The sequence below is a fragment of the Neomonachus schauinslandi genome, chromosome X, assembly GCF_002201575.2.
Source record: "Neomonachus schauinslandi chromosome X, ASM220157v2, whole genome shotgun sequence".
Lineage (NCBI taxonomy): Eukaryota > Metazoa > Chordata > Mammalia > Carnivora > Phocidae > Neomonachus > Neomonachus schauinslandi.
This window is the reverse complement of record NC_058419.1, coordinates 44,488,966-44,499,992: the sequence shown is the minus strand read 5'-3', so window position 1 is coordinate 44,499,992 and position 11,027 is coordinate 44,488,966. Positions and strand designations below refer to the sequence as shown.

The window sequence follows — 11,027 nt, the reverse complement described above, 5'->3', positions numbered from 1 at the left end:
AGTGTGGGTCTGTTAATACTGTAAGAACATAATCATGGGAATCTTCTACCTGATTTAATTGCATCAGACAAGTGTGAATATATAAATATATGTTAAATAATTCGTTGAAGTGGGGTTGATACTGTACATATTTAAAGTATGTGCTCTAGTAAGTTTTGATATATGTATACACCTGTGAATTCAACACTACAGTCAAGATAATGAACATATCCATCATTTCAAAAACCTTTGTGCTCCTTTGTAATGCCCCCATCTACCTCTCTCCAGGCTTGCTCTCCACATCACCAGACGCTATTCCCAGGCAACCCCCGATTAGCTGTCAGTATGGATTAGTTTTCTTTTCTTACAATATTATGTAAATGGAATCATAAATGTGTATTCTTTTTTGTCAGTTTGCTTTCCTTTAACCTAATTATTTCTAGATTTATTTGTTGCATATATGAATATTTCCTTTTTTATTATTGACTAATATTGCATTATGTGGATATATACAATTTATTCTATCCATTCAACTGGTAATAGGTATTTGGGCTTTTTCCAATCTGGGGCTCTTGTAGATGAAGATGCTATAAATATTTGTGTATAATCTTTGCTTGGACATATGCTCTCATCTTCTTCGGTAAGTACATTTAGAGTGTGAAAGCTGGATCATATGGTAGGTATAGGATAGAATCATATGGAAACAGACTAACTGCTTTCCAAAGAGGTTGCACCACTTTTCATTGCCACCAGCAGTGTATGAGAATTCCATCCTCCACAGCCTTGCCAGGATGTGGTATGCTCACTGTTTTTATTTTATCCATTCTCAGAGGGGTGTAGTGGGATTACATTTTCCTAATAACTAATGATGTTCAGCATCTTTTCATGTGCTTATTTGACATTTGTGTATCTCTTTTGGTGACTTTCAAATATGTTGCCCAATCACTTATTTTAGTGTCTGTTTCTTCTCTTTTTAAAAATTTTAATTCCAGTGGTTGACATACAATGTTATACTAGTTTCAGTTGTACAGTATATTGATCCAACAATTCCCTGTATTACTTAATACTCATCAAGATAAGTATACTCTTAATCCCCCTCACCTATTTCACCCATGCTCCCACGCACCTCACCTCTGGTAACCACCAGTTTGTTTCCCTTATTTATTTATTTCGCTTCTTAAATTCCACATGAGTATAATCACATGGTATTTTTCTTTCTCTGACTGGCTTATTTCACTTAACATTAGACTCTCTAGATCCATCTATGTTGTTGCAAATGGCAAGACTCCATCTTTTTTATGGCTGAATAATATTCCATTTGATATATATAATATGTATACATATTTGTGTGTATATATATATATGTATATACATATGTGTGTATAGTGTATGAAAGTGGTCCAGTTTCATTCTTTTGCTTGTAGCTGTCCAGTTTTCCCAACACCATTTGTTGCAGAGACTGTCTTTTTCCCATTGCATATTCTTGCCTCCTTTGTCAAAGATTAATTGACCATATAATTGGGGGTTTATTTCTGGGCTTTCTGTTCTGTTTCATTGATCTATGTGTCTATTTGTGCCAGTACCATACTGTTTTGATTACTACATATTTGAAGTCTGGAATTGTGATACTTCCAGTTTTGTTTTGCTTTTTCAAGATTGCTTTGGCTATTTGGGGTCTTTTTTGGTTCCATACAAATTTTAGGATTTTTCTAGTTCTGTGAAAAATACTGTTGGTATTTTGATAGGGATTGCATTAAATGTGTAGATTGCTTTGGGTAATGTAGACATTTTCACAATATTTGTTTTTCTAATCCATGAATATGGAATGTCTTTCTGTTTCTTTGTGTCATCTTTAATTTCTTTCATCAATGTTTTATGGTTTTCAGAGTAGAGTTCTTTCACCTCTTTAAGTTTATTCCTAGATATGTTGTTACTGTGGTGCAAATGTAAATGGGATTGTTTTCTTAATTTCTCTTTCTGCTGCTTCATTATTAGTATGTAGAAATGCAATGGATTTCTGTACATTGATTTTGTATCCTGCAAACTTACTGAGTTCATTTATCAGTTCTAGTAGCTTTTTGGTGGAGTCCTAGGGTTTTCTATATATAGTTTTTTTTTTAAATAAGATTTTATTTCTTTATTTGACAGAGAGAAAGAGCACAAGCAGGGGTATTGGCAGGCAGAGAGAGAAGCAGACTCCCTGCTGAGCAGGGAGCCCGATGTGGGACTCGATCCCAGGACCCCGGGATCATGACCTGAGCCGAAGGCAGTCGCTTAACCAACTGAGCCACCCAGGCGCCCTCTATATATAGTTTTATGTCATTTGCAAATAGGGAAATTTTACCAATTTGGATGCCTTTTATTTCTTTTTATTGTCTCATTGCTGTGGCGAGGACTTCCAGTACTATGTTGAATAAAAGTGGTGAGTAGACACCCTTGTCTTGTTCCTGACCTTAGGGGAAAAACTCAGTTTTTCCTCATTGAGTACGATGAAGGCTGTGGGTTCTTTATACATGGCCTTCATTATGTTGATATTGGTAGGTATGTATTTATTGCCATTTTGTGGTTGTTTTTGTAGTTCTTCTCTGTTCCTTTCTTCTCTTGCTCTCTTTCATGGTTTGCTGGCTTTCTTTAATGATATACTTGGATTCCTTTCTCTTTATTTTTTGCATATCTGTCACTGGTTTTTGATTTGTGGTTACTGTTCAGTTTGTATATAACATCTTTTTTGTTGTTAATGAAAATAAGTTTTATTACATCAAGTAATAAATACATACAAAGATGCAAACAATTTTATTCACTTTCTTCCAGATGTTTAGATCAACTTACAGAAAAGGCGGAACTGAAATCCATACACAGTCTCAATAGGAAAATTTTCAGGGTTTCTTGTTAGGCTAGGTTTGTTAGGTTGCTCTTTCTTCTGTATTCATAACTTGTGCATTTTTTAAATTGACCTTATAGCACTGATAGTCATACAAGCAAATGATTAAGCACAAAAGAAGTTACATTAAATGGAATCCACACCATGTGGCAAACATATGCACTAAAAACAAAACCCTCAGAGTTGTAGTATTAACTTATGAAAAGGAACAAAGAATAATCTGGGTAACCTAACTGTATTCAAAAGAGAGGATGAAAGGGAGACACTGGTATCTTTGCTGTGAGATAAGTATCTTTTACATGCAACTTTTAAATCAGTGCTTTAAAAAAAATCCTGGGTAGTTCCTAACTATTTAAAATGTAAATCCTAGTCATCTGCAAAATATTTCTCAATCTCAGAGCCTCATGAACCATGGGAGGGACACGGGAAGGAGAAAACAAACTGCTACCATTTTGAAAACAAGAGTTTCATCTGAGCATGGGAGATGAGCTGTAACTTCTCATCTTGGAAGAAGATGGAAAACCTTCCGCACTAACAGGCAGCTAGGATCTGGCATTCCACTCCTTTTCAGCCAAGCACTCTCACACCAGTCCTCTGGTGTGAATAATGCCTCATTTTAGTCTCTCCATGGCGCTCTTGTTCCCTGCATAGGTGGGTCTAATTTCCTTCCCCAACTCCTTGATGATGGCTAGCAACTCAGCATGTTTGCTTTTGGGAGCCTGGCTGTTCCCCGTTCCCTGGGTGTAGCCTAGAGATGGTAGCCCATAGTCACTTAGCAACTGGTGGTACTGTAATTATGTTGCCATACTGGTGGATGGCAGGTGGACGCTCCCAGCAGTATTGATGAAGGCCACGGGCATGTCTGTATATAACATCTTATACATGCAGCAGTCTATATTAAGTTGATGGTTGCTTCAGTTTGAACCCATTCTTTACTCCTCTTCCCCAACATTTTAGGTATATGGTGTCATATTTAACATCCTTTTATTTTATGAATCCCTTGACTGATTTTTACAGAAATACTAATTTTTACTGCTTTTGTGCCTCCTACTTTTCTTACTCTTACTTACAGTCTTTCCTTTCCAACTCATAAAATTTGGCCCCTCTCACTTTCAAAGCCAAATGTTATGGGGATTTATCTTTCCTGTGTGGGCTTCCTGGTGTGATAGTCTGTTTCTTTCCCCTCTCCATGCCAGGGTCTCTCCCTCTGCAGAAGGTCCCAGGGCTCCCTTTAGCTTCTAACTGCATCTCTGCCTTTCCTACCCTCTCTGATATGGCCTCTTTTCTTTTTTTTTTTTTTACATTTTTAAAAATTTTATTATGTTATGTTAATCACCCTACATTACATCATTAGTTTTTGATGTAGTGTTCCACGATTCATTGTTTGCGTATAACACCCAGTGCTCCATGCAGAACGTGCCCTCTTTAATACCCATCACCAGGCCTACCCATCCCCCCACCTCCTCCCCTCAGTTTGTTTCTCAGAGTCCATAGTCTCTCATGGTTTTTCTCCCCCTCCGATTTCCCCCCTTCATTTTTCCCTTCCTACTATCTTTTTTTTAAACATATAATGTATTATTTGTTTCAGAGGTACAGGTCTTTTCTACCTTTAGTTGTGGAGTTTGCTCTGCCAGTCTTTGGGTCATTTTCTGGGTTATTTCCATTGATGTGAGTGTTATCTAGTTGGATCCATAGGATGAGGTGAGCTTAGGGTCCCCCTAGTCCATCATCTTTTTTGTAATTCTCCTCTTCTAATTGACATTTATAAGAATTTTTCTTCTAGATACAAGTCCTTTATCAGATATATGATTTGCAAAATTTTCTCCCAGTCAGCAGCTTGTCTTTTAATTCTCTCAATAATGTCTTTGGAAGAACAAAGTTTTTAATTTTGAGGAAGTCTAGTTTTTCAATTTGTTTATTTATTGTCTTGATTTTGCTTTTGGTGTCCTATCTAGGAAATCTTTACCTAACTTGAGGTCAGAAGGATTTTCTACTGCGTTTTCTTCTAGAAGTTTTATATTTTAGCTTTTTATTAAGTCTCTTGTTCATTTTGAGTTGACTTTTGCATATGGTGTGCTATATCTATTGCAGTTGATGTTTGTGCATATGGAGACCCACTTGTTCCAGTACCATATGTTGAAAAGTCTACACTTCCTGCACTGAATTGCCTTTAGCTTTGTCAAAAGTCAGTTATTCATTTATAAGTGGTTCTATTTGTGGACTCTTTATGTTGTTCCTTTGATATACAATTCTATCTTTATCCCAATACCACTCTGTCTTGATTACTGTGGATTTATGATGAGTCTTGAAATAAGACAGTGCTTATCCTCCCAATTTATTCTTTTTTTTCAAAGTTATTTTCATATTCTTGTCTCTTTTTATTTCCACATGACTTTTAGTATAAGAATGTCAACTTATGTTTTAAAATGTATGCTAGGATTTTTATTGGGATTGTATTGATTCTATAGGTCAGTTTGGGGAGGATAGATAATAATACTAGGTCTCCTCCCTCAAGAAGATGATATATCCTTCCATTTATTTAGGCCTTGTTTAATTTCTCTCAGCTGATGTTTTGCAGGGGTCACAGTACTGGCCTTGCACATGTGAATATGCATGTGCTATATAGTTTTCTCTATGTAGTTCATACATTTTATGCTATTGTTAATGGCAGTATTTTGTGTTACACTTTTTAATTATATTTTCACTGAACTCTCAGTAGGAAAATGTTGCTGGGTAATGTTTCTGGTTGAAAGCACAAGTTACTTAAGGATGGAAAAATACTTGATGTTTAAGACCTATATTAGTCAGGGTCTCCGGAGGAATAGAACCAATAGAGTGTTTATAGATAGATAGAGATATATTTTCAGGAATTGACTCATGAGATTTTGGAGACTTGGCAGAATCTAATGGGAGAACCTGCCAGGCTGAGGACTCAGGAAAGAGTTACAGTTGGAGTCTGAAGGCAGTCTGTTAGAGAACCACAAGGTACTGATGTTGTAGATGATGTCAAAGGCAGTCTACTGGCAAAATTCCCTCTAGATCAGGGAAGATCAGCCCTGTGTTCTGTTCATGCCCTTCACCTGATTAGATAAAGCCCACCCACGTTATGGAGAGCTAATTGCTTTACTCAAAGACTGCCCATTTCAGTGTAAGTCACATTCAGAAACACTCTCACAGAAATACCCAGTATAATGTTTGATGAAATATCTGAGCACTGTGGCCCCACCAAGTGGACACACAAAATTCATCATCACAATATTCATTTGCTTAGATTGCCTTATTGGCTTTTAGATGTGATTGGCAATATACTGATCCTAGGGAATCAAATGTCCCATGGGAAATTCTACAGGTCATCTTCAGAATATTAGTTACTAACATGAAATAATTTAGTGGCTTTTAACTTTATTTGTTTGGTTTGAATTGAATTGTGGAGTTTTCCTTCTTTATCCCCAAACAAATCCACCTCAATTAATTCCTTGGATCTTGGGTGGTAAGAAAAAGAGGGAGTGAGCACATATGAATGTGTGTGTGTGTGTGTGTGTGTGTGTGTGTGTGTGTGTGTGTAGCTGTGAGGAATATTTCTTGTGAGGAATATGTGAGGTGAATTACTGTGAGTTATGTCAGTCCTCCTTAGTTCCTAGTACATGTTAGGAGACAAGTCAGGATAGTTGCTGTTTGTTTTTTCCCAGCTTACCTTGGACAGCATGGTTACTCTGGTGACTCAGTGATTACTGGGGTATTTCATACAGAGTGAGAATGCATTTGTGATTCTTGCCTGAATCACTCGTTACCATGATAGCTTTTACGTGTTGATCTTACAATTGTCATTCCTTCTAGATTTATAAATTGTCATTAAAATATTGGGAAGTGGGGCGCCTGGGTGGCTCAGTCGGTTAAGCCACTGCCTTCGGCTCAGGTCATGATCCCAGGGTCCTGGGATCGAGCCCCGCATCGGGCTCCCTGCTCAGCGGGGAGCCTGCTTCTCCCTCTCCCTTTGCCTGCCTCTCTACCTACTTGTTCTCTCTCTCTGTCAAATAAATAAATAAAATCTAAAAAAAAAATATTGGGAAGAGCTTTTCCATCTCTATTATTTATTTATTTATTCATTCATTCATTCATTCATGTATTTATTTTATTAGTATGACTCATGGATTTTTATTTTGCTCAAAGGCTTACCATCTGACAGTATAATTGTGTAGTTTGATGCACACATTGTTACTGAATTGGCCAGTGTTTACCCCTTCAAATTAGGTTCTGTGTCTATTTGTCACCTCCCAAAATACTTTCAGTATGTACTTTGTTCTGCAAAATGGAGTATTTCCCAAAATATAGAAGGAATGTAATGTTGCCTCTGACATTAATTTGATAGCATGAGTACCAGATAGAATAGTTGGACATGGGGCGCCTGGGTGGCTCAGTTGTTAAGCATCTGCCTTCGGCTCCGGTCATGATCCCAGGGTCCTGGGATCGAATCCCACATCAGGCACCCTGCTCGGCGGGAAGCCTGCTTCTCCCTCTCCTACTCCCCCTGCTTGTGTTCTCTCTCTCACTGTGTGTCTCTCTCTCTGTCAAATAAATAAAATCTTTAAAAAAAAAAAGGAATACTTGGACATGGAGCAGCAAGCAGGGATGAGCCCATATTTCCATGATGTAAGAGCTTCAGTGTCACTGCTGTGTACGGGAGGGGGCTGTGGAATGGAGCTGGGGAAGAGGCACAGCATCATTGGACAGCTTCCAGTGACCTGAGTGAGGACAGGCAAGCACATCCTCGCCCCTTTTCCCTGCCTTTCGTGTGTTCTCCCTTCCTCTCACTTTCCTCTCTATTCCATGTGCTGAATGATCCCCTGTCTCTCCCTTCTAGTGAAAGCAGAGCAGTGTGTGAACTGTGAGCCCCAGAAACAGGAAACAATAGAGAAGAACCAGGTGTGATGTCCAGTGTGCTAGACAAATTGCTGGAACAAGAGCGACAAGATCAGGGTCCCATCATTGGGATACTTTAGGTAAGTCACTACTCTTCCTCCAGTGTCTTTTATATAACAGAATAACAATACCCAACTCTCCCAACCACCCAGGAGTATTGTGGACTTTAAGTGAGATCCCATGTGAGAAAGGAATCTGTGGTTATAGGTGGGAGGGAAGGACCAGTGCCCTTTTGAGTAATTTATTAACAGAGACACACCACGTATCACAGAACTCTGCAAGGTAGGCATTAAATTAATGGTACAGAAATGTTAGATGTTTAGATCAGGAGTTTTCCAAGTATGGTCTATATACCCCCTCATCAAGTTGGCATGGAGTGCTTGTTAAAATAACAGGTACAGAAGATCACCCTAGGTCTGCTGTATCCAAAACAGGGAGGTGGAATGAGAATGATTTCTCCTGTGTGTTATGGTATTCACCCAAGATTGAATAGCACTGCTGTGAATTTGCAACAAGGGTTTCTTAAAATTTTGAATCATTTAATGTCTTATTTTGATGTCAGTTTCTTTGGAAGCTCAGCTTTAAATATTTGTGTGTGCTCCCAGTGGATCAGAAAGGGAACAATTCTTTCTTTTCAGTCATACTATTCAGTGTTTATTTGGGAAGGACTGCCATAGTTTCTTAAGGCTCATGTAACTAAGTACCACAAACTGGATGGCTTAAACCATAGAAATTTATTCTCTCACAGTTCTGGAAGCTAGCCCTGATCAAAGTATTTCCAGGGCCATGCTTCCCCCAAAATCCTTTTGGGGACTATCCATGCTCCTTCCTAGGTTCTGGTGGTTTGCTGGCAATCTCTGCATTTATTGGCTTGCAGATGTTGGCTCCAATCACTGTCTTCATCATCACAGTGTGTTGTCCCTATTTTGTCTTCACATGGCTGTCTTCCCATAAGGACACCAGTCACATTTGTTTGAGGACAGACCCTACTCCAGTATTAACTAATTGCATCTGCAGCAACCCTAATTTCAAATATGGTTATGTTCTGAGGTATTGGTGGTTCATATCTTTTTGGGGGTGATGCAGTTCAATCTATAACAGCCATTGAAGTAGCCACTTGCCATGGATGCGTCACATTAAACAAGACAAGGCAGCATCCCTGGTGCTTTGTTTCTAGCCTGGAAAAACTGGCAATAAGCAGGTAAGTAAATTAATAGGCAGGAGAATTTCATATGGGATGAGTTCTTTAAAGAAAATAAATGTATCCATTGCGTAGGAAATGATGGGGACAGGGAGTGTTATAGATGGTGTTGTCATTGATGCTGTTTCTCAGGCAGTGACATTTGAACTGAGTCCTGAACAAGAGGAAACCGGGCCTGGGCTGGTATTTTGGTTTGTGATGTGTGTGGCGCTAGTTCCAGGAGCAGAGGATGAACTCAAGTGGCCAGAGTCTGGCAGACAAAGTGCCAGTCATAAGAGATGAGATTGAAGGGCAGAGAGGAGCCACATATTTTGGGCTGTGTATGGAGATTGGAGTCATTCTGAGTTTGGAGGGTTGCAGTATGGGAGCAACAAGATCTGATTCATGTGCTCACAATGTGACTCTGGCTGAGTTCACAATTCAGATACCTAAATTTTTTTAAAATATCAGGGAAAAATGGTTTGTTTACTATGATACCCATCCTGCTAGGAAAATTCATAAGTGTATTAAAGCAGATTCATTTTCCACTAACCGCAGACTACCTGGTGTTCATTGATTTATCTCTTCCCTCATTATTGCCAGCTGATGTACATTGTGGACTGTGCAGAGTGTCCCTACCAGAAAACAGGGTGTTCACCTTCTATTACCCCATCTTTGCAGGCTACCCAGACCAACTTATACTCCCTGTTTGTCATCCCCTGTCCATGACACAGACCACAGCTGCCCAGACCCCACTCCGAGCCCCATCCTCTCTTAGTTATCTATTTCCTTTTCTGCCCTGCATTGCCCTTTGCATGCCTGCTACAGACTGCCAAAGCATGCCACTGCCACCAGGTGTTTTTTTTTAAGTTTATTTATTTTTTTAGTAATTTCTATACACAACATGGGGTTCAAACTCATGACCCTGAGATCCAAGAGTCACGTGCTCTTCTGACTGAGCCTACCAGGCGCCCTTGCCACCAGGTGTTTTGATGTCTCCGGACCCCATAGTGTATCACAATCTTATTTTACATCTATCATTTTTTCAGGTGTAAAGTCATTCTGTATAGGTTCACAGCCTGGGTTTTTAGGGTGGTTATTGTTATTTTTTTTTTTTTTTTTACTCCTTGCAAACATTCCTTAGGACAGAAGTTTGATGCTGGTGGTACGTTGATGCCACCTTGTGACAAAATCCTGAACTGCAGCTTGAACAGGATAATGGGAACAAGGGGCTGGTGACCCACAGAACTTTCTGGAAGTCAGGATGGAAAGGGGAAAACTCCTTGGGTACAGTTATATTGATGGCCTGTCTCTGGACATTTTATATAAATGGAATCATGCAACATGTGGTCTTTTGCATATTTGGCTTTACTGTCATAGCATTTTCAAGGTTCATCCATGTTATAGCACATATCACTATTTTATTCCTTTTTCTTTTTTTTTAAAAGATTTTATTTATTCATTAGAGAGAGAGAGAGAGCATAAGCAGGTGGAGGCGCAGAGGAAGAGGGAGAAGCAGACTCCCCGCTGAGTAGGGAGCCTGATGCGAGACTCGATCCCAGGGCCCCAGGATCATGACCTGAGTCAAAGGCAAACGCTTAACCAACTGAGCCACCCAGGCGCCCCTGATTCCTTTTTCTTGCCAAATAATATACCACATTTTATTTATGCATTCATTAATTGATGGAAAATTGGGTTATTTCCATTTTTGGCTATTATAAATAATGATGCTATGTACGTCCATGTCCAAGTTTTTATATAGACATATGTTGTCATCTCTCCTGGCTGTGTACCTACAGTGGGATGCTGGGTCATATGGTAACTGCTGAAGCATTTCAGGAATTACCAGAGTGTTTTCATGACCCTGACAGTATTGAGGAGTACAGGCATAGTCTTGTTATTTTTTCTCCTGATTAGATTGAGGTTATGCATTTTGGGAAAGAACACCAAAGAGTTGAAGTGCCCTCGCATCACATTACATTTAGGAGGACCTGATACCAATATGGCATCACTGAGATGTTGACCCTCAGTACGAGGTTAAGGTGATGTTTGTTTAGTTTGACTAAT

General features: G+C 39.1%; 1 pseudogene; it reads right to left on the bottom strand.

The window, feature by feature from the left end:
* Positions 1 to 3,402: 3,402 nt before the first annotated feature.
* On the bottom strand, positions 3,403 to 10,338 carry LOC110581401 (annotated as a pseudogene).
* Positions 10,339 to 11,027: the final 689 nt, after the last annotated feature.